We start from the raw sequence: 24,995 nt of genomic DNA on the forward strand, positions 1-24,995 counted from the left end.
AAACAGGATAAATACCAAAACCAGGGGATGTTTAAACGTTACTGAAGTAGGAAGAAGAAGCAGAAGGAACATGTGTTATGTCATCATTGGGACATTAGAAAATGATTCAGAGGAGGGGTGACACTGGAGCTGTTTCCTGAAAGCAGTGAAGGGAATGTGTGAGGACAAATATTCCAGCAAGAGGAAGGCCTTGTTCCAATCAGAGAAATATGTAAGAGCAGCACACCTTCGAAGCCTTGCCAGTAAGTCGGTGTGGCTGGTACAGAGGATGTGTGTATCTTCACAGGAGGGTGAGAGGAGCATCTCCCAGTTGTGTGACTCTGGGTAAATTACTATGATTGTGGGCCTTTATTTCCTCATCTGAAATAATACTTAATACTTACCTTGCAGCATTATCCCCACAGCAGGAGAAAAAGCTAGAAGGCAGGCGGGGTACAGAAAGAAGCTGGTCCAACTGATGGGGAGATCAAAATTTATCCAGAATACAATTGGGACAACTGGTGAATTTTAAGCACAATAATGGTGTTTTTAAAAATCATTCCAATGGCAGAGTAAAGATAGATTTAGGGGAAGAAGTAGATAAAGGTTGATGTCATTGCAGTTATCAACTCCCAAAATAATAAGGGCCCCACGTAGACAATGGAAGTGGAAATAGAGAGGAGGAAGGAGATTTGAGAGACAAGTGGTAGAATCAGTAGACATCAGTAACTGAGTAGATGTGATATATGAGGAAAAGAGTCAACGAGTTAAGAACACTTTGACATTATTAACTTCGGGAACTGGGTAGATAGTGGTACAGTTAACTTAGATAAGGAAACGGAAGAGCAGCTTTGGAAGGAAGAGGGGAATTGAGACAGAAGTGCCTGATGATGTAAAAGAGGCATTTTAAGATTATGATTTGGAGCTTATGAGAGAGGTCTGGATAGGGTGTGCATGGGATTTCTATCATAACCGTGTTAGACGAAAGAACAAGTAGGATAAGATCATTTAGAAGTTTGTATAGAGTGAGAGCAGAGGACAGTCAAGGGCACAAACAGATAAAAGTCAAGGTGGAAAAAATGTGAAGGAGGTTAAAGGAATGGTAATTTTAGGAAGGAGAAAACCAGGAAGATGCATCATAGAAACAAAAGAAAGACTTTCAAGGAAAGGGTCATCACTAGGGTCCAATTCTGGAAAAAGGCCCAGAAAGATAGGATTTGAAATATATGCATAGTATTTAGCCTTTTGGAAGTTACTGATGATTTTTCTTGAGTAATTTCAGTGGGGAAATAGGATCAGAATCCAGTTTCAGACTTGAGCTAGTGTATACAGTGAGGACCAAGAGCAAGGAGAGAGAAAGGTGCAGAAGAATGGAGACTGCAGAAGAGTGGAGGGAAAGTTGATGGAACGAGGGAATGAGAGGATAAGATTCAGGGTACAGGTTGAAAGATTAACTGTAGGAATGACATCCTGCCAAACAGGAATGGAAGAGGTAGATGGGGATAGTTGCAGATGAGCTTATAGGTAGGGTGCAAGAAGTTGAAGAAATGTGTATAATCAGAGAACAAAGCTGTAAAATAATTATAGGAGAAAATAAGAATGAATATTTATGTTTTATTTTGCCTTAAAATAGCCTTCATCAAATAGTAAAGCACAGTTCCTCAACTTTAGCTCCAGTATTTTCAAACTACGGTGAGAAAATTCTCACGTATTCTATGAACACTCTTCAAGATTTACTCACATAAAAGCCTCACTCCTCTTAATTGGTTTTGCAGACATTTAGTAAAAAATTCAAATGCAGCTCCTTCCCTCTACATTTACTATAGTCATTTAAAAGATACAATCTGTTATATTTCAAAATTAGAAGTAAAATTTATATTTCACAGAAAATTGGAAAGCAATGTTATATGGTACAACTCACAATACAATTATGAGTTTTATTCTTTTCATCTTCCCTTTCAGGATATATTACGTTGCAAGATATATTACAATTTTAACTTAGATTTTTAAAAATAAATCGTTTGGTCAATTACAGGAAGATGAGCAATGGTCTTAAAACAAATACACAGAGAAAACAAATAAGCTACTGTAAATTGAAAGCCTTTTTATTTATATAAAACCCGGTGAGCTCATTTATGCAGAGTGTTTGGGCTATTAAAAGCTCTGAAAAGACTTTAGTCCCTCAATTATATTCAATAGAATTGAGGGAGGTGGAGGAAGAGAAAGTAGAGTCACAGTTAGGTCAGATTTATGCTGTGGATCTGGAGGAAGCTGATTGTTTCTAGGCTTCATTGCGCTAAAGGGTAGATATTAGCCATGCGCCCTGATTCACAAATGAGAGTTTGTTTTAATCCCATCCTTCTTGGGTAGGATCCATCTACTGGTTTATGTCTATGTTTTCCTTGAAAACTTTATCCAACCTGGGAAGAGTGGTACTCCTCTTAGAGAGGAGATCCCAGATTTGGAGGCCAAAGATCTGCATGTGTAACTTCGGGCACATTACCTGATGACTCTGGGCCTTTGTTTCCTTATCTGTAAATTCCAGATACTACTTAATGTCTACCTTGCAGCATTATTGTTAAAGTTCAAAATTATAAATGTATAATGTCCAACACAGATACGTTACATTAAAAGAAAAAGTTCAGTGACTATTTCCTAATGATTAGTGTCTCAGAAAAAGGATGTAGATCCATGGGTTTAGAGGGAATAACATCATAAAGAGGTTAAATCCCAGAGAATTTTCTGTGGCTAATATCTGCCCCTTAAAGTGATTGCAGAGTTCCAGAGACTGCTGAGAAGGTCATCGGCCTGCTAGAATAACATATCCCTTTACTGAAGATTTAGTGTTGTGGTTGTGTAAGTTATAGATGCTATACATATATCTATTAGCCATTTTACACAATGATCTGCAGCATTTTTTGAATATCTAAATCCTAAAAATATATTTTTTGTGTGCAAATATATAGACTCTAGCTGTGGCGATCATGGAGAGCAAAATGGTACATACTTTTTAAAACAGTTTTAAACAGTTAATCAAATACAGGTGGTCTTCAGTTTTCACATTTTTAATACTCACACATTTCAGTTACCATAGTTTAATTAAATAACACAATTCCAAAGAATATGGTCCAATTTTCAGTTACCATGGTAACTGAAGTAACTGTGAGTAATTACATAAAGTACATTGCTGCCAACTATTCCATCCCCAAATCACTGTATAACAGATGTGCACCATGATGAGTGACCAGTCACATCACTTCTTTAAAAGTCTGTTGGTGATTGGTCACAGTGCATCTGTTACTCAGCTCCTGCTCAGACAGAACAGTGTGTAGTTGTGTTGCCTCCTTGCTCTCAGTGATAAACCCATGTGATATTTTACAAAAGTGGATAATCAAAGCAGGAAATTGGCCAAAAAAGATGAAAGAGCAGCAAAGAAACAAAAAGCTATAAAGATTAACATGAAATCTGAATTGAATGTAAATGCAGTTATAAAAGAAATAGCTAACAATTAGATGGTTAACGGAGCTGCCATTCAGGAAACTGTAGATGTGCAGCCAGATAACTTAGTTAAGGTGACTTTTATTGACTTAAATGAAGAAAGTGGTTGTGAAGGAAGGGATGAAGATGTCCAAGAGAAAGTGATGCCAGCTGAAATGCACATTAAAGAAAATCTTCACATACATACATACAGGGGAATGTTATTGAGCCATAAAAAAGAATAAAATCTTGCCATTTTTAACAACATGGATGCACCTAGAGGGTGGTATGCTAAGTGAAATAAGTCAGACAGAGAAAGACAAATACCATATGATTTCACTTATGTGTAAAACCTAAAAAACAAAACAAGTGAACAAACAGAAGAGAAACAGACTCATAGATACAGAGAACAAACTAGTGGTTGCCAGAGGGGAAGGGGATGGGCAAAATAGGTGAAGGGGATTAAGAGGTAGAAACTTCAGTTATAAAATAAATAAGTCATGGGAATGTAATGTACAGCATAGGATATATGATCAGTAATAATTTTAGTAACTTTGTGTGGTGACAGATATAAGTAGATTTATTTCATAATGTATAAAAATACTGAATCACTATGTTATACACCTGAAACTAATATAATACTATAAGTCAATTATATTTCAAAAAAAAAGAAAGTTCTAAGAATAAATTGTTGGAAATGATTCAAACTGAGAAAGAATGTGACTATTTTCTAAGGCATAGAAAGGATTTCCATTCCATAATGTAAGATATACATATGTATGTAAGTATGTACATTAGGGTACATTTTATACATCAGTATAAAAATGTAATTTTTGGAAACAGACATATTTGCTAAATAGGAGGAGGTAGGTAAAAATTTATTTTCAGAGTTTGGTGAAAGATCTGTAGCTTTTTTCCCAAGTGATTCAAAATTGTAAATAAGACTGTGTTTTGTCACTCTTTTCTTCTAAATATTTTGAAACTGAATGTGTGCCAAAACATTGAGTAATCTCTTCCTCACTTGTACATCTTCTTTATCCTAGTACAGTTTTATGAAACCTAATTCATGACTCCAAATTTTATGTCTTTTTTATTCCTATCTTAAAAGCCATTTTTTTCTTGGAACAATGGGTCTCAACTACATAACTCCAGTACTAAATATCACTCTGGCTAGTGGAGTCTTCAGTTAGGTTTTACTGAAGGTAAAAAATGCAATTGCAAAAAAAAAAAAAAAAATGCAATTGCATGCCCTTATTAGAAGACAGTAGAGAGCTTCCCTGGTGGCGCAGTGGTTGAGAGTCCCCCTGCCAATGCAGGGAACATGGGTTCGTGCCCCGGTCCGGGAGGATCCCACATGCCACGGAGTGCTAGGCCCGTGAGCCATGGCCGCTGAGCCTATGCGTCTGGAGCCTGTGTTCCACAACGGGAGAGGCCACAACAGTGAGAGGCCCGCGTACCACCAAAAAAAAAAAAAAAGACAGTAGAGAAGAAAATGGAAAATTATAACAATAACAACAACAAAAACTCAATGAAGACAAATGAAATGTTTGACTCAATAAGGATGATGGGGCTTCCCTGGTGGCGCAGTGGTTGGGGGTCCGCCTGCCGATGCAGGGGACATGGGTTCATGCCCTGGTCCAGGAGGATCCCATATGCCGCGGAGCGGCTGGGCCTGTGGGCCATGGCCGCTGGGCCCCCACGTCCGGAGCCTGTGCTCTAAAACAGGAGGGGCCACAGCGGTGAGAGGCCCGCGTACCGCAAAAAAATAAATAAATAAATAAGGATGATGCTAAGGATTCAGTTGTATTGAAAATACTTAAAACTTTGTTTAATCTTTTTTCCAAACCAACTATTAGCTGAAAGAAATTAAAAGTAAGCTGTATTAATTTATTGTGGTTAGACGCTGTGAAAAATATCCAAACGTACCCGTTACATCTTTAAGGCCAATGATTTTCCAAATGCTTTACCTATCAAAGCTATTCCAAAGGAATAAATAATATAACTAATAGATTTGAATTTCCCTGTCTCTTCCTATGGTTTTTGCCATCTCTTAAATTCATTATTCAGTAAGGATCTGTGAAGCCGAAATTATTGGAAAGATGTGCATTCGTATACGTAGTGCTGTTCATGTTTAATCTGTAAAAGTGTCAAATCTGGGATTTTCTTTTTACATAAGAAAAAGCTAATGGGGCAAAATAGAAACGAATCCCAGAAGATTACACAACGTCGTGAGGATTTGATCTGTCACCAGTGTAATGTCCTAATTTGTTTTGCTGTAGAAGATGCAGTGTGAGAGCTGGCTCTTTATTGAAGACTGTAGCCAACTTACTTCAAGTGTAAAATTTATATTGTCTTAGGTAATAGCATCAAGCAGCAATATGAACACTGGATGTAATTTATGTCACCATTTAGAGGCTATGTGTATTCTGCTAAAGTCATATTAACAACATTGTAGTCATTCTTAACATGACAGCTCCTGTATATATTAGTAATAACATTCTAGACACATTATTTTTCTCTCCAAACCCCTCCCCAGATGCACTTTCCAGAAATTCAATAAATAAAAATAAAGTTTACGGGTTTATGAGAATATTGGCTTTCAGTATTAAATGACAGGAAAATCAAAGGATCCAGAAATTGAGATGTCTACTCAAGTAATCAGTTCATTCTTACAACAGGCTTTCCTTGCATTGCAGGAAAAAAAAAAAAAGTGTTGTGTCTTTTTAGTTAACTGATGCCTTGATCAAATATAATAGGAAACAAAACATAAAAATACTTAAAATTATATATATATGTATGTATTTTCATATTTATATAGCCATATATATAACCACATGTAGGTATTTATATGCAAATTTCTAGGTATCTCTGACATGTCACTGCTAATTCATGTGCTAGATGGAGGGAGAGAGAGAGGTATGAAAAACAAATTAAATGTTAATAAATTTTCAAACAAAAGATCAGTTTCTACAGAGATCCAGTTGATTCTACTTTTGTTTTTAATTTTAGTTCAACAGACTTTTTTTTCCTATGCCTACCTATTATTAAGTAATATTAGTTAGCTATTGGGGATAAAAAATGAATGAGTCAGGTTCCTATTCTTAAAGAATGTATTATGTAATTAAGAGAAATATTATAAAAATAGCCTTAGATAATTTCTTCATGATATTAATAGAGGCATGCAAGACCAATGGTGTTTTTCAGTGTATTTCTCTTATTTGATTATATCACTAATTCTTAGTTGGTACACCATGATATTTGGTATCTCATCTTACTTAGGATGTTTTCATATTCTAACTTCCCTCTTTCTTCACCTCCATTTTTTCCTCAGGAGAATTAATGTGTTTGTAGCTAGAATGCAGAGACAGAAAACAGTAGATGGTATATTTGTAAAGACATTTAGGTGAGGTTGGGAGGCTGAGTGGACAGATTGCGAAGACTGATGGCTGCCTGTAAGATAAAAGGTTGGGTGGGGATGGATGCAGCATAAAGGGGAACATAACATACTTTCTTCTCTTCCCTGTTTTCTCTTTTGTGTTCTTTGATTCTCCCAATTGTTAGAACAAGATACTATATCACATAACTTCCATAAAGAGTAAGTTGGCAGCAACCAACTTCTTTAAGATAGAATGACTTCCATATGGAATTCTGAATTTTTCTTTAACTGGTAGTTTGTGTGAAAGAGAGTAACCAATGTTGTGACTTGAACCTTTCCCTTTTTGACTGAAAGCACCACCGTCCATCTGAGTAGCGTTCCCTCAAAAGGGTGGACCCGCTAGAGCACCAAGTTCAACATATTCTTTTTACTGCTCCAGTGCTATTCTTAAGAAAAACAAAAGCAAAACAAATAACTAGGACTGAGTACTAGTCATACATAAGTAGAAGAAGTGTATTCGTCATCCAAAGTAGTCCAAATTGTTTTGCAGTAACAAACTGATATCCTGGGTGGCTTTTAACAACACAGGTGGAGTTCATACTTCACTTACATGTCCATTTCAGGTTTGCTGAAGTTCAGTTCCCCATCAGCTCTCCTCCGAGAACGAGGCTGATAGAGCTGGTGATCCTGAAAAAGGGAAACGGGAATACGGCGAACCATGTTCTAGCTCTTAAAGCTTCTGTCTGAAGGGACATAGACCATGTATGCTCACATCACTGACCAGAGCATGTCACATTGGCACACGTGATGTCAAGGAGAAAGAAAGTAAAATTGTCCTCCAGGGAGAGGTGGCGATTACTAATGAACAATAATACAATCTGTTGCAGTGGATTTCTTCAAACAAGGCCCTACATGAACAGGTCCTCTGTTATTTCTCTAACACCATGTCCTACTACTTATGCCTGCTTCTCCTGCTACACTCCCTTTTTCATTCTCCGTCTTCTGACGCAGTCCTCCATGAGGATCTTTCTGGCGAGCCTGCAGAGAAATGCCTGCACTTCTGTGATATTTCTTATCTTTCTTCCTTGCTCTATTTTTCTGTACTTTCTAACATACTATATATGCCATTCACATTATTTATTGTCTAGCTTCCTTACTAGATTGTTAACGGCATGAAAGCAGGATTTTTTATTCAAATCTGAGCCACCGTCACCTAAAATATTGTCTAGAATGAGGTGGACATGCAATAATTGTTTGTTGAGTGAATCAGTTCATGAATGTATGGGGCATTTGATTCTTTCAGTTTGGGGGTTCCCCCTGCCTGGTTAGCTTTCTCCCTCATGCTGTGGATTTGAGATCCTCCTCTCTTCCCAACCAGGACTTCTCCTTTCTCCTAAATTTGATCTCTCCTCATCCCCAGGAGACATTTTTGAGTCAGTGTGATATACAGAAAAAAATGATAATTTGGATATTTCAAAAGAAATATTTTTTTCAGTTTTCTGCCAGTGCAATAGTGCATGATTCTAGGTGAGTTATTTCAGTTGTTGGGCATCAAGAAATGTGGTCTAGTGAAAAGAGTATGACATTTATCATCAGGATATCTGAATGTAAATGCCAGCTTTACCAGCTTTATTATCTCAAAGCAAGTTACTTTGCTTTGGCTACATCCTCTTAAGCCTGATTTTCCTTCTTGGTTTTGATTTGCAGAATTAGGCCAGGAAAATGATCTGTTCTAGCTATTGAGTTCTTGGCCTCAACCTCCACACTGTCCTCTGTGTGTACTGGCCTCGGACCTAAGCATCTGGTGCCTGCTTTGCTGGCTGGCTAATACCAGGCTCTGGCAGGAGCGAACACGAGGGAGAGACCACACGCCTGGAGGGAGAAGAGGTACTAGCTCCTTCCCACGGCGGGCGGTTCTATGAGTCACGCTGGCAGGCCTTCTTCACCCTGTCAGCAGCAGTTCCTTCCCGAAGGAGCCGTTGAATCCTGTTTGCTGTTTTCTAATGCTTGCAGAACCAGCTTCATGCTGCCCTTCCCTGCTCCAAACACCAGCACCAGCTCCCACTTCTGAAGTCTGGGTCCCTGCCCCACAGGGTCCCTCTTCCCAGCTCAGAGATGCCAGCATGGTCGGAGCTGCACTAGCTCCTTAGACATCTGAACTCCAGCTCCTCTGGAGCCCTCCTCCAAGCTCCTGAATTGTAGTAATTGCTACCTCTTCTCTGTTCCCTCGGGCCTAAGGACTTTATAAAGTAGATACTTTTGTGAAACTTTAGAATTCTTTTTTTTAACACTTTGCAATAGTTAATTGAAAGTTAACTGCTACTTAAGCCTTCACATTAAATTCTCTCTTGTTTTCTGTCCCCTGATACGATCTTGACTGATACACTACCTGTCCTATCAAAGTCATAGGGTTAGTGGGAGGATCAGATGAGATCACGTCTAGGAAAACACTGTGTATAACTCAATATTGTCTGAAAAAATGAAGTGCCCAGACCGGAGTCAGCCCTGCAGTGTGTGCTCCATGCACCTCTGAGAGCTTCCCCCAAATGGCCTGTAATGAAACACCAAGTCTAAGAGTAAAAAATATTTGTCACCAAATAATAACCCCACTCGTTTTATCTGTGTGAATCGCCGGAAACAAACAAAACAAAAAAGCCTGTTGCTGCTTCTGCTCTTGAAGAGTGGGCGCAGGGAATGGCACAGGTTATCCCCATGGGAAGGAGATACGTGAGGTCCAAAGAGGACGGCACACCATTCAGCAGAACACATTCATCAGTGTCTGGGTTTTAAAAAGGTAAAAATAGATCCGTAGTTAAGTTTCAGGCTGGAGCTCAATTCAGGGAACTGAATTGTGGAGTGAATGAGTCTGGGATTGCTGGGGGGTTAGGGATGAAGAGTTGGGCTAAGTAGTAAGAAGATAAAGAAAGAAACAGTGGAGTTGGAATGAATTGGAGTGTATCATTGCCAAAGCAAGGCAATCTCAGATTTTAGTTTGCGTAATTTGTGGTGCTGCTGTAGAAAATTAATCCCTGCAGCACTTGAAGTCTGCCAGACGTGCCTACCGTGTATGAATGGTTCTGAGTGTTGTTGTGTTTGTTCGGAAATCAAGGTCAAGTGGCTGAAGGCCAGTACAGAGAAGACAGATGGAACTGCCCGTGAGAAGTGATAGCTCAGAAGAAGGAGAACTCCAGGGAGGCAGGAGTTCTGGGCCTAACAGGACCAGGTAGAACTTAAGGTTCGTGAAAGGACAGTAGAAACTGTTACCACCCCAGGACTGAGGCATGGAAAGGAACTGCCATCGGGCCTGAGGCATTTGGAACCGCCTCCCTATTTTATATGGCACAAAGGGCGTAAACGAGGGAAAGCCGCATGAAAAGCATGACTAAGTTTCATTTGTACGGCATATAGAAGCCTCCCTCTGCCTTCCCAGCCCTGTCTCTATCTACCCCAATCATCTCTTGGAGAAATGTTCAATAAGATTTCAATTTTCTAATAATTTTATAGTCTGGAGATAGAAAATGAATTTGTGGGCTCCTTTTTTCATCCTCCTCCTACCATCTGCCTCATGACAACTGCCCAGACAAACTTACATATTCTCCAGAGCATCTCTACTGTCATCCCACCTCCGATGCCTGCCACATGCATGCCATTATGTCTACCTTTCTCCAGCTTCTTTAAGACCTTTGTATCCTCTAAGAGTGCTGTGTTTTTTCTCCCTAGACTAGCTGAATGCTGACACCCGTTATCAATTCCTATACATCCCTCCATATTCTACCACCAAGTCTTGTCACGTATACACACACATCCACAAACATTAAAAATATATCTCTCTATAATAGCCATCCTAGCAGGTGTGAGGTGATAGCTCATTGTGGTTTCGATTTGCATTTTCTTGATGAATAGTGATCTTGAGCACCTTTTCATATACCAGTTGGCCATATGTATATCTTCTTTGGTGAAATGTCTGTTCAGGTCCTTTGCCCACTTTTTTAATCAGATTATTTGTTGTTTTTGCTATTGAATTATAGGAGCTCCTTATATATTTTGGATATTAAAACATGAACCGTTTATGAGATATATGGTCTGCAAATATTTTCTCCCTTTCCATAGGTTGCCTTTTCATTGGTGAGGATGTGAAGAAAAGGGAACGCTTCACACTGTTAATTTACATCAATTACAATTAATTTTAAATTAATTACAATTAATTTACATTAAATGATGCAGGCACTATGGAAACCAATATGGACGTTCCTCAAAAAATTAAAAATACAATTACCAGGGCTTCCCTGGTGGCACAGTGGTTGAGAGTCCGCCTGCCGATGCAGGGGACACGGGTTCGTGCCCCGGTCCGGGAGGATCCCACGTGCCGCGGAGCGGCTGGGCCCGTGAGCCATGGCCGCTGAGCCTGTGCGTCTGGAGCCTGTGATCCGCAGAAGGAGAGGCCACAGCAGTGAGAGGCCCGCGTACAGCAAAAAAAAAAAAAAAAAAAAAAAAAAAAATTATGCTGCTTTTATAATTACATATTCTGCCTTGGAAAGTATATTTCTGACAGGGGGAAACTTCCATTTTGATGAAACACCAAAAATTAATAAATCCTCCACTTAAATTTTAGATATGTATTTATTGGAAGAATTTTTATAGAATAGTTTTTGGTCTCTATATTCAAACAGTATTTCTCCTCCACTAACCTCATATTTCCAGTGCTGAGGGTTGTAGGTAGTTTGTTTTCTCTGTAGGATCTCTGGTCCTGATGCATTCTCTCTTAATACCAGAGGGCCATCAGAGAATTCCCAGAAGTCATTCCTCTACAGGGATAGCAACCAGTAATGTAACTATCCATGGCAGTGACTGCAAACTACATAAATCTATCCTATTTGATACAAAATAAATGTAATGGCTGCAACTCAACTTCCATTTAGCTGGACCTCAAAATGCCCTCAACAACTCTAGTCACATGAAAACAATAAAAAGAAGTCAGAGTTGAAAGAGAGTAAAATAAAGCTAAAGGATTAAAAATTTAAAAAAAATTTTCAAATACGCAATTCAGTTTAAACACATAACTAGATCCCTTCCAGGCATAAATCCTCCTCTGGGCACTTCTAATAATTACTTTTCACTGTAAAGTTTTTATTGAAGATAGCTTTCCTTCCCCTCAAATTGTAAGTATATGGGTTTTTGTTTTGTTTTGTTTTTTGTGGGTTTTTTTGCGGTACTCGAGCCTCTCACTGTTGTGGCCTCTCCCGTTGCGGAGCACAGGCTCCGGACGCGCAGGGTCGGGACACGCAGGCTCAGCGGCCATGGCTCACGGGCCCAGCCGCTCCGCGGCATGTGGGATCTTCCCGGACCGGGGCACGAACCCGTGTCCCCTGCATCGGCAGGTGGACTCTCAACCACTGCGCCACCAGGGAAGCCCGTAAGTATATGTTTTGATAAAGTTTTGTGTGTACACACTCTTGTTACTAGTACTCAGATAAAAAAACAGAACATGATCAGTGCCCCAGCAAGCCTCTTGTGCCTCCTCCCATCACTATCCCTCACAGTCCCTATTCTGACTTCTAAAATCACAGATTAGGTTTACCTGGTTTTGAACTTTATATAAATAGAGTCATACAATATGTACTCCTATGTCTGATTTCTTTAGTTCAATATCATTTGTGAAATTCACTTACATTGTTGCATATTGTAGTTCCTTCATTTTCATTGCTGTATAACCTTTAATCGTGTGAATATGCCACAATTTATATACTTGTTCTGTGATTGATAGGCATTTTGGAAGATTCCAGTTGAGTCTATTACTAATAGTGCTGCTGTGAATACTATTTTTTATGTCTTTGTGTGTAGAATGAAGTTCTGATAGTTATACATCTAGAGTGATAATTGCTGGCTCACAGAGTATTGTTGTTCAGCTTCAGAAGATACTGCCAAAAACTTTCCCAAAATGTTGTACTAATTTACACATATCTTGGCTGAAACTTGGTGATATCTGTCTTTTTCATTTTAGACATTCTGTAAGGTTTATTTATAGTAATACCAAAGTGTTATAATTGGCATTTCAGTGATTACCAATGAAGTCTACCAACTTTTCATATGATTATTGGCCTTTTAGATATCCTCTTTTATAAAGTATCTACTTAAGTCTTTTGGCTCTGTTTTCTATTTGTCATTGTCATATATTCATTACAGTGCTTTATATCTTATGACTATACTTAGATTGGCTGCATCTTTTAAAGAAATATCTAAATGAAATAAGAAGTGTAGACATTTTAAGCGTATGTGTGAAAAGAGTGAAAAGTTATGACTTAGATGGAAAGCAAGTGACTATGTTTAGTACTGTCACCTAGGAGATCATTTGCATTCTCATCTCTTTTAAGAACTAGTTTTTTCTCGTTCTTATTTATAATCATTTAAAAAATATAGGTTATAAAAGATTACATATAATGCTCTATAAAGACCTTACTCCAGTTAGAATATTGGGGCTTGTAAGCTTTTATTTTCTAAATTCTCAAATGCTTTGAAAGGAGCTTATTGTGAATGTACTTTTTTAAGCAGGAAATAATTCTTTTTTAAATTATGGTCTTTTTACTCTACCCACAAGTCTTAATGGGTTTACTTTATTTGGTCAGATTTGACAGAAATTTTCATCATGATATTTGCAATGTCCATTATGTTTAGAAATTCAGTCAAATTCTAAAACTAAAACACATTCCAGATTTCATTATGAGTTTTCCCTCACACTCTTTATAAGAGCTCTAATATTTGTCCAGTGTATTAGAATGTTTTCTGGCATAGTGCTAACAAAATTAATATTGCCAGAGTGTTAATATTTCTCGTTTCTCACTTTCCTTATGTTTCTCCTTTCTTCTAAATACTTACTCTGCACTACTCAAAAATATTCATTCCGTTAATTAAGTCACTAGACATAATCAAAAGTGAAAGAAGATAATTTAAATACACTTCTCTTAGGGTAGAATAATTCAAACAAGCTCTCCTCTAAAGCACAGTATGAGCAGAGTATGGGAGAAAAAGATATACTTGTTTACAGCCCTGGTTTCCTAAAAACTATGAAAGGAAAAAATTGTCAAGGTTTTGCCATAAATGATGAATCATCAACAATATTGTTATTTTTGTTTTCAAAAATTTAAAATTCACACACAGTCATATCCAAAGATCTCAAAGATAATTTCCAGCTGGATATAATGAAACCCATGCTAAGACTATTAATCAAATTAAAGCCAAGATTCTGGGAATAATTTCTTTTATGCAGAAAGTTGCATTGCTGGTTTCTCCTCTTATATTAATATCAATAGTTTTATACAAAGCAGGAACTTAAAAAAAAAAAAAAGAGAGAGAGAGAACAAAGACTACAGATGATGTAAAGATGATTGCAGTTAATTTTTGTCTCCTGTCTGAGCACTGGAAAAAAGACACCTCCTAGAACTGAAAATTGTTAACATTTAGATTACATATTCCTTCTTTTTAAGCTCATCTTTAAGATGGTCAAAAGCAAGAGGCTTTTGTTAACACTGCAGGTTGGATTGTCTTAGGCTTTGAAAATGTGATTTAAATAGAGAAGGAATCATTATGGATGAGCATATTGGATTTTGCAAGTATTTGACTGTTTTGGTACTTCAAGCCTGAATGTTTTCCAACTCTCTGTACCATGGATGCTTCCCACACACTGAAATGTCTTACTGTTGTATTCAGAGTGAAGGAAACCAGGCAAGGAAGTCTATCTTCCAAAGAGAGTCCCTCTATATATAACATTCATTTAGCTGTCAAAACAGAAAAAGGCTGCCTGACAAATGTCTAAATATCAGTGTTCATGTAGGCTCATTGTCTGAGGTTTGTGTTTTAAATTTACATTTAAACATGTTTATTATATTTATTGCTCATATAAAGATTTGCCCATTTTAGTTGTAAATGATGTGTGTACTATTTTTTTGCGGTTATGAAAAGTCATATTTTCTGTGGTAGAGGTGAATTAGCTGTCTTTAGTAGAGTTTTATATATCAGGAGGCAGAAAAATATATGAAAAAGAGTTTTATATTATTTGACTCATCCTTTAGTAAGACTTCATAAAAAATACAAATATGGCACAATATTGTTTCTTTTTTCCAGATTATTATCACAAATAGAACCGTTAAAGGTCTATCTATCTTCCTGTGCTCCAAATAAAATTAAGTATTGTACTTTTAAGTCTATAAACTTTGCTTGGAATGGAGTTGGGGCTTAAAAGATTTGCTAGAATCTTCTAAAGGCTTCAGGTGCATCAAATTCTGCACATATACAGACTCAGGGAAAAACGTATGATAAGCAAAGTTCGGTTTTGGAGTCCTGTTGTCTCTCTTCCTGTGCCTTTTTCATTTCTCTTCTAGGGTCTCTTCCTTCTGGATGCCCAATAATCCATTCCCATGTTAGTTGCTTTCTTCCTTGAAGGAAAGCTTTATGATTGATCAATTCTTTCAAATAAAGGTATAATGATTTTTTTTTTTTTTTCCATCTTGAGGATTCCTTGTGCTATTTGGATTTAAATAAAATTTTCTGGAGAATGTGTGCTTAACCCAAAGAAGTACAGTTTTAATGTCTGGATTCTGATGTCCTGTTTGTCTTCTCACTTTATTTTTTTGGCTGGCCAGGTCCCAGGGCCTAGGAAACCTTCCAGAGTGATCTCTAGCTTTGGAGGCAGGGGGTGCTCCTGAAGAGGAAGGGGCTGTGACTGAGGGAGCCGATGCTGCTCTCTGGATTCCAGTGTCCTTCCTTCCTTCTTTCCTTCCTTCCTAAGACAGAGCAAACTGGGCTCTTGTGTGGGCTATAGAGTATAGGTTAAAGGATCTTAGTGAAGGCTAAGTTGAAAGCATTAAACACAAATAAGGCAAGAACTTGATTGGGTGGTGATAGCTCAGGCTCTGAACAAAAAAAGTAATAAAAGAGGGAGGCTTGGAGCTTGTGTACAGTTTTAAGACACAGTTTCCGAGAAGACTTCAAAGACTGGAGTCAAACAGTGAACACTGTAGATAGAGTTCTCTGGTCCCTAGGCTAGTAGCATCTGGAAAGAATCCATTGTTATATTGTCCTAACCAAGTGCTTTAGAGATTGGCAGAATTAAAACAGCACGAAGCTCTCAGTCCTGACCCACATAGTGTGAACAGCTTCTCCTTATAGCTTTTAAAGATCCTGACTATATTTGGTTCTTCTGGAAATGGAACCTATTTGGGGCACAGGGCAACACTGAGGAGATGCTAAAAAGTTCTCCTAATTTTTCCCATATCTGCCAGAGATGGTCAAGGGACCTAATCAGAGAACCCTTGAAAATCGCAGGTACCTTTCCATTTAAAGTACCTGTTACTGAACGTAAATTCGTGTGCCTGACGCACAGAGAGGCCAAACAAAAATGTCAGTTTGGAGCAGGCAAAGGTTTATTGCAGGGCCATGCAAGGAGACGGGTGTCTCATGCTCAAAATACCCGGAACTCCCCGAAGGGTTTCAGCAAAGCATTTTTAAAAGCCAGGTGAGGGGGGAAGGAGTGTCCCAGGGTATGTGATCAGCTCACACACAATTCTCTGATTGGTTGATGGTGAGGTAACAGGGCAGTTAATATTATCAATCCTTAGAAGCCGGTAGGTCTGGGGGCTCATGATCATCAAGTAGTTAATTTCTTCCATTTGGTGGTGGATTTAGCATCTGTAAAACAACTCAGGAAGTGTGCAGATACTATTACCTACGTACTTCAGAGAGGAGCTACAGCAGACGATATGGGGGAGGTATCTGTCCTGGGAAGGCCTCATAGGGTCCTGCTAGGTTACACATCCATGTTTCCGTGGTGCAACTTACTTATTTATTAGTTCGTTCATTCATTTATACATTGAAGTAAAATTTATTTTACTTGTACCCTAGGAGATGGGATTCAGTGTTCAAGAAGATAAACAAGGTCCCTGCTCTCATAGAAGGATCTGGACAATGAATGAGTAAGTAATTTATACCACTCAATTCTCACTTTTAATGAAAAGTCCTTATTTCAGCAGGTTTGTTTATTGATAATGAAGGACCTAAGATTTGTGAAAGGGTATATCCAAAATAAGTTATTCATAAATATTCAATAATATCTTATAACTGACAATACTAGATACATCAAAAATTATAGAGGATGCTCAATAAATGCATGCAGCTTTAGAAAGGGTCAAAGGGAATCATCTTTAGATTACCCATCCTTTGTCTAATGCAATCGGATGTAATATTTAGGAATTTGTATCTGTATGTAGGTACCTGAGTTAAGAATCAAGAGTAAAGGAGACAACTTGATGGTTTTATCAATTTGCATTTTTATCAAGACCACTTATTATGTGGAGATTTTATCTTTTCATGTCATTGCATTTAAAAATAAAAGGTTATTGTAAAATCTGGCATCATAAGGCATGTATCAAAGTATCTTCAAGGAAATTCCAAGTCATTTGTGAATCAAAGGCAGGTCTTTTCGTAAGTATGGTGGCAACTTGTGGCAGTATTGAATTTTAATGCAGATTACTTGCCTATCTTATCAGAAAGGTGGGATTCTTTAAGAAAAAGAAAGCTACTCTAAATATCAATACATGACATGATTATGTGATTAGGCCTTAGACACTGACATCTTTAAACCATGTTCTAGCTAGGTAAAGTTAGTTGTTTGCTGAGCATACACTATGTTCGTTGTGTGGCAGTGTAATACATAGATGGATAAGATATGAATCATCCACTTAAGAAGGCTTTAACAAGGTTTATATTGGCTCCCTTCATTCCAGATAAGTTGATATAAGTATTCCGACCTTCCATATTACCATACTTGTCGTAGTGCCTTGCTTCCATGACCTTGCTTAGCCAGTATTTTTGATTGAGTGGAAAGTGAGTGTAGGGAGTGATGATACAGTCATAACTTAATGGGCTAGTTCTTCCTCAGGAGGGAGATACTAATATATGCACTTTGAGACCGATGGAGATGATATACTGTACCCTCAAGCCCTCTACCATTTCAGCCAAGTTTTCATCTCTGGAGGAAGAATTCTAGGACAAGCATAACAGCCTGAATGGTCTCACTGCAGGTTGCTAGATAAAGCGCTTGTGCCATCTCTTCCTCTAATGATTTTTCTGCAAAGGCACCTCCATTGCATCACTGCCAGATGGAAAGTTTACTCGTGGCTCCTCTCCAGTTTGAGCCAGGCCATGCTTCCTCTGAGGGCCATACAGTTCAGGCTAGCTGGTTAATTAACAAGCTCTTAATAAACACCTACTCTGTGTGGAACACTCTGTGCAGTTCTGCTCTCTACCTATACAAAACCTACTCACACATCACAGCTCAGCTCCAGGCTCTGCTCCTTTGCCTCCTCTACTGATTCTAACCTATGTTGATATACCCTGTGGAAACGATCATCTGAACCATTTGGCATTTTAATATTTTTTTATCATTTGATTTTTTATTGATATCTAAGTGTACACTTTAATTTCTAAGCACAACTGTAAGCACAAAGATGTTATTTTTCTATTGTTACTTATTATAGTTGAAGATTACTTTGTGACTAATTTATTGTTACTTAAAATACTGTTTCCCAAAAGTGTTTCAGGAAATGCTAGTCCTTAGAAAAATTCTGGGAAAAAGGGCAGGTGGTGGTGTGAGACGGTCGAATAAGTTTGTGAAAAGCTGTACACCATTTCTTCCCTCTTAAAAATACATTGAAGATAATTCAAACTTTGCAAATTCATGTGTTAAAGATAAAATTTTAACTCGGTTTTCCCTAAATTTAACCAATTCCTTGTTTAATGAGATCAGATATAATCTTCAGGAATTACGTCTTTATTTAGATATCTGAAGTAAGAATTCACTATTAGAGATAGAAGTTTAAACTTGGTGTGGTTTGTTTTTATGGTGACAGTCAAATACCTTTTACCTTTTTTACCAGTCAAATACCTTTTTTACCTTTTTATATATATAAAATATACCTTATGGGTATATTTTCAAACGAAAGCCCCTCCCCTGTCCCTTTACTGAACACCATTTAACATCCCTCAAAACCAGCACTCTACTGAATAATTTTTGGGAAATACATTTTTCCATTGTAGGCAATAGTTACGGCTAGTGGTATAATCAAAGTAGATGCTACATCTGAGAGGTAGCATCTGTTTGGCTCGTGGCCGTGGTGAGGAATATCCTAGATGTCCAGAAACTTTGTACAGGCAGGGGCTAAGTTCTCTTCCTTAGCCTTTGAAGCTGTGATATAAGTGATACAAGAAAAACAGGTGTAACATCTATCACCCCAGTGGCAGTCAAGGTCCATTCAGTTGATCAGATTATCTCTGTCACTAAATAGAGGAGGACTGTCATTTGGTCAAAACTGTCTAAAGCTCAGCTCCCATGCTAGAGTCTTCAATAAGCTCAGGAGACATTAAACCAGACAGTTTCCTTGTCATCAGACTTGAAACTACAAGGAAGTCCATAGCATTATTTAGTTGCACAGGGTACATTTTATGAAATACTGTGCCTGAAAAGTCAGAAGGAGGAAAATCACTCCAACAGAAGTAGTGTTTCTATGTTTTCTCACATAGGAAGTGGTGTTTTCTAAGTTTTCAGATAAATGGCCACAGAGTTTAGGAAAATGTTCAGGAATTGATGCTATGTCTTGTTTTTGGCAATGTCAATTAGAGATGTTTGCCAGGTTTCTCCATTGTAAAATTTCAAATTTTTCTTTTGAAAGTAGTAAATATGTCGTAAGAGATACTTTGAGACTATGCAAATATTTTGTTTCTCATCATACTTTGACCCAGTAATTTTAGCATTAGTTGATGACTCCTGCCTACAGTACCTATTACTAAAATGTTCACCAAATGGCAAATTGCTGTCATTCCTCCTACACTTATTAATTGCAATCCTAGTATAAGGAAGAGCTACCCCTTTTACCCCGTTTATTTGTTTATGTATTTAATTACTTATATCAATATAGACTCATGGAGATTTATTTTATTTGATGTGCTATTATCCATTGCTTGTTACTGTTTAGTTTTTTTCCTTAACTTGTCTCAGCTTCAGCTTTTGGAAACATCTTTAAGTTGGCTTTTGTGACCTTCATCCTTTTTTTGTTTTAACACTTCCTTATTTTTCAGAACTCTAAGATATTCCAAGCTCATCTTGTACTTCCTCAGTAATTTCCCAGCCCTAGAATCAGTAATTTTTCAAGTGTTTTTGTTTCTTTTGGGGAATTGTTTATAGAAACCAAGATCTAGGCATAGAGTGTTCTCATTGCTACTGGGACGTCATTGCTGTTATGCCATCTCAGTGAATACAGCTAGAAAATATTTGTATGTATAGTAACCCTTGTATATATACATCTACATCTATTTCCTAACAATTCACATTATTTCTAATAAAATCCATCAGTTCCAACTGATATTTCCAATTCCAATCTAACATCACCTTGTTCATTCTAGCCTTCTCCTTTCCTTATTTGTAACTCCTTTCTCTGGTAGTGAGAAATCTGTGTCTCATTATCCACAATCCATTACTATCGGATACACTGACATACGATAGTCACAGAATTGCTAATTCATACTCCAGCGAAATCAAATTTACCAACTGAAGCATTATATTTGTGTATAGTTCTTTTTTTCTTTAGGCTTATAGTATCTTGTGAAAATACTTTTTTTTTTTTTTTTTATGGAGTTATTTAGTCTATTTTTCTCTGACCCCTGCAGTGGGACTATTTATTCATTTGTAGTAGGATTAGGTTTATTTGTTATTTTTGTATTCCATTTTCAGTCCTTCCCCCATATCCAGTTTGAATTTAATTATTTATTACTTCTGTTTATAAAATATTGCTATGATTCTAAGATGCAGAACTATACATACAGGTACACTCAAAGAAGTTTCTCTTCCTCTCCTTCTTTTCTGATCCACTCCCGTTCTCATTCCCCCATCCTTTCCACTCTATTCCCACCACCCCAGAGGTAACCCATCTCATTTGTTTCTGAATTTTTTTACCTGAATTACTTTTTGCACTAATGAGCAGATATATTGATATTTTCTTACTTGTCTTTCTTTATGAAAGGCTGTATGCTCTATTCTTTTGTATTTGCCTTTTGCACTTAAAAATCCAACCTGAAAATTACTCCATGTCAGTAATAGAGATCTTCCTCATTCATTCTTACAGCTGTATATGGAGCACCTAACATTTTTAAGGGTCTGTACATACAAACTGATGAGAATGACCAATTGTATTCATTGATTGTGATGACTACTTATATTCAAATCAAAATAAAATACCCCATGACTTGCCGCCTGAAGTTTTATCTCATCCCTGGCTTCATGAGTCAGAAAGCATACATATGTCTAACTTAATTTCATGCACATGCTCTGGCTGGTGCTTCTCACTCTCTTCCTTCCCGTTTCTTCTTGCTCAAGTTGGCTTTTGCTTCATCTTGTGGTCTCATGTTTGAAATGAGTCATTAGTTTCTGGTTCTCCCATTCTCTGTCTTGCCTCCAGGCACCTTACATCAATATGGGTTCTACCTTGGCAACACCACAGCTCCTGGCCTGTGTGTCAGTTTCACTGTAAACTCCCCTGGTCATGGTGGTCTTGCTTTTATAACCAGACCTAGTCTAGCTGAGTCTAATCCAGCTAACTCTACTCCAGATTTCTCTTTCGTCTCTGACTTCTCTGCGGCCCTCACTCACTCTTAGGCAAATTACCTGGGATACTGTCCAATTTGCAGAATGAGGCTTGGCTTTAAATTTTAGCACTTTTTTTTTTTTTTTTGAAAGAGGCTTACGTCTTTTTACTATATCTTTGCAATGCTTTTACTCTATTCATTCAGGACACTGTTAAACAGTTCCCTCATGAAATTCATCCATTATGGTAAATGTTTTCACTTCATGGAAACCTACTGAAATGGAAAGTATTTTGAAAATAAATGAAACCTATTTTTGAAGACTATGCATGACCAGATTTAGCAAATGTTGATAGCTTGGAAATTCCTGATACTTTAAAGGAAGAGGGGGGAAAAAAAGACAGTTCTGTGCTAGAAAGTTTTTAGCCTGCACATGTAACTTTATTTTTATAGATGTAGTGATTAAAATCTTGATTAATTGTTCCAGGAAGTCTAACTCATAAAAAACAAACTTTCCAATTATCCAAATAAGTGCACACACAAATCAAAATGCAGGAATGCTATCTCTATGTTTAACTCTCTTCTCACTAAAATGTTATGACATTCTGTTCATTCCCTTTTTCTGTTGATACACATAACAGTTTAGACATCTGGATTTGAGCTATATGAAAAGCAGGGGACAGCCATTAGAAGGAATAAGTAGAAAACATGTGCAGTGAATATTTGTGATAAAACAAGCCATTTCATTATCCACATGCAGTTGGAGACTTTCTTCTACTTTCTCATCTTTGGCAGAAATCAATTTAACTCTCACATCAATAGAACATCTCCTAGATGAACCCCTGAGGTGGGTCTATAAAGGGTATCTGATTTTTTCATTAATGCAAAGCTATTAAAGCCATAAATAGGGCTTAACAGCATTCAACATTCATTGCAGAAGGGCTCCTCTAGCAAAGTTGTATACAGAGAAAAAATACAATTTCCTATAAATTCTGGCATTTAAAGGTGGGAAGTGATCTGAAAATTGTAAGATGGAAATGTAGGTTCTAAGGATGAAAATAGGACAATAGTGGTCAGATCTGAAGAATTCACTTTTTTTTTCCAGATCAGGTTTAATTTTGCTTATACTATAAATGGATACACACACTTGATACTCTAAAAATACACTGTGTATATTTACTTGCCACAGATGTCTGATGAATCACTGTACAATATGTTTGAGATAGGTGAAAATGATTTGAACATCTAATGGAATAGCAACTAAATATAGTACTTTAAAATAAATTACAGAGGTTAAACATCCTGAGACATTTTAAGGTTAGCTCTGCCTAATTGATAAACAGAGTATTCATTTGTCCTTTTTCTCTGTATTTCTCATTTTTTGAGATCAGATAGCTTGTTCTACCAAATAGTTTCTGAGATATCCCATCTTCTTTCTAAATGCTCCTTTTTTTTTTTGAGACAAAGAGTTAAGAGTAGTAACAGGTTAGTGTGAAATGTGTAGCTTAACATATTAACTAACTAATAAAACCTAGACGTTATGTTAGGTGTTGGAAATATAATAGTAAAAAAATATGGGCCTTGCCCTCACAGAGCCTATAGCCTATTATAGTCCAAGTAAGAACATGTGTGTGTGTGTGTGTGTGTGTGTGTGTGTGTGTGTATATATATATATATATATATATATATATGCAGGTTGTTAAAGAGCTATGAGGGGCAGCAGTAGGATGCCAAGAAGATAACAAGTGGGTGAAGTCATCAACTCCCATAGGTAGGTAGTCATGAAAGAATTCCCTCCTGAAGTTTGAAGAGAAAACCATATGAAAGCTAGCAGAAGACTACTCTAGATAGAGAAAGGAGCTTGTCATGTCCAGGGATCTGAAAAGAGGCCAATGTAGCTAGAGTACAGTGCAGAGAAGTTCAGATAGGAAACAAAAAAATGGAAGTTGAGAAATTGGAGTTTTCAGTGACGAAGCTGTATGGCAAAAGCAGATGGCATCTGGAGGGATGGGGATTTGTAGTCAGAGGTAGAAAGAGGAAAGTTTACACTTTCAGATGTATAGCAGCTCTAGATGATTGCAAAGTTTGCAGTGCTACCTAGCAGACCTGGGGGATGAAGTAACAACATTGTGAGAGTTATAGAATGAAAAGATGTCAAGGAATGTTAAGAGAAGGCTGTTAAGGGGTCCTCATGGTCTTTGAGACCAGGCTGAGTATTATAGAAAGCAAGACTCTTTTAACATATGGGAAGTATACATTTTGTTATTATGCTAAATTCAAATCTCTATGATTAGAACATTTTTACTAGTTTTTAAACGGGCAAAACTTATTCAAAACATTAAGGATGTTCAGTTTTCTTCACGTACATACGGGATAGTGAGAAATTTGTTGTACTTTGACTGAAACTGTCATTTTTACATTCAGCAACCAATTGTCTGTATTGTAGCAGAAACAAATAATCCAGTCATTAAAATAATCAGAGGCAGTGATTCTCAAACTTGCCTAGTGTAAGGATCACCTAGGATGCTTGTGAAAAGTGAAAACTCCTGGGTCTCATCCCAAATTTACTGACTCACAATCTTCTGGAACAGTGTTTGAAATTTTTCATTTTTAATAAGCACCCTAAATAATTCTTAAGATCAAAAAAGACTGGGAAAAGCTGCTGTAGTGGAAATACAGCATACTATGCATGAGGAAATACGAATTCTAGGCCCATTTCTCTGCTAACCAGCTTTTGATCCAATTACTTAATCTTTCTTGGTCCTCAGTTTCCTTTTCTACAAAATAATTATTTTGAGGGTCATCCATAAAAATTTCCTAGCATCAGCACTTCCATCTATGGTCTGTATAGGAAATTTTCCATATACAGTAAGTTAATAGTTTAAGTCTTGTGACTTCAGGGAACATTTAAGAAAACAGCAAATTACAAGTGATTTGCTGAAGATTCCATGAAATTAATAAGAAGGCATTTTTCTTATTTTCTGGTATTTTTAAGGACTGGCCACCTTACCATATCTTTGTGGAAATAAACTAAGAGATTTTCTGGCTCTCTTCTTTTGAATCTCCTTAAAAGTTTTCATTGAAATAGCTTATCAAAAGAAAAAACAACTCAGTAAAAATAACAGTCTTAAGCCCAAAATATATTTATTAAAATAACTATTCTTATAGTCAAAGGAAACCATGACAGACAGCAAAAGAAATATAATTTTTAACAATAATGTTTTATATTAAAACATGTTTTAGATTTAAAAGGCGTGTGTACCACTAGTAATATAATATAGCTCCTTAGATATCTAGTACAGTGTTTTTAAAGCTGTGGGTTGCAGTGTATTAGTGGATAGGAACCAAAAATGTTTTTGCAGATTAAATTGAACACAATAAAAATATCAAACACATATAGTAGGTTAAGTATTATTTTGTGAACGTTCTTCTTCAGGTATATACTCATATATATATAGACATATTTTTGTATATATGCATATCTATAAACACATGAGATTTTATACAAAATGAATTTCTCGCTGTGTCATACATGTAT

General features: G+C 37.1%; 1 long non-coding RNA gene across 1 annotated transcript in view; it reads left to right on the forward strand.

Annotated features, from left to right (window-relative positions):
• The window catches only part of LOC117312595 (uncharacterized), a 308,456-nt gene that overhangs the window by 12,400 nt on the left and 271,061 nt on the right, over nt 1–24,995 (forward strand). Inside the window, exon 2 of the long non-coding RNA XR_004526988.2 lies at nt 16,727–16,797. This is a non-coding gene — a long non-coding RNA (uncharacterized lncRNA). The remainder of the gene's footprint in view (nt 1–16,726; nt 16,798–24,995) is intronic.

This window comes from Tursiops truncatus, chromosome 6 (genome assembly GCF_011762595.2).
Source record: "Tursiops truncatus isolate mTurTru1 chromosome 6, mTurTru1.mat.Y, whole genome shotgun sequence".
NCBI lineage: Eukaryota > Metazoa > Chordata > Mammalia > Artiodactyla > Delphinidae > Tursiops > Tursiops truncatus.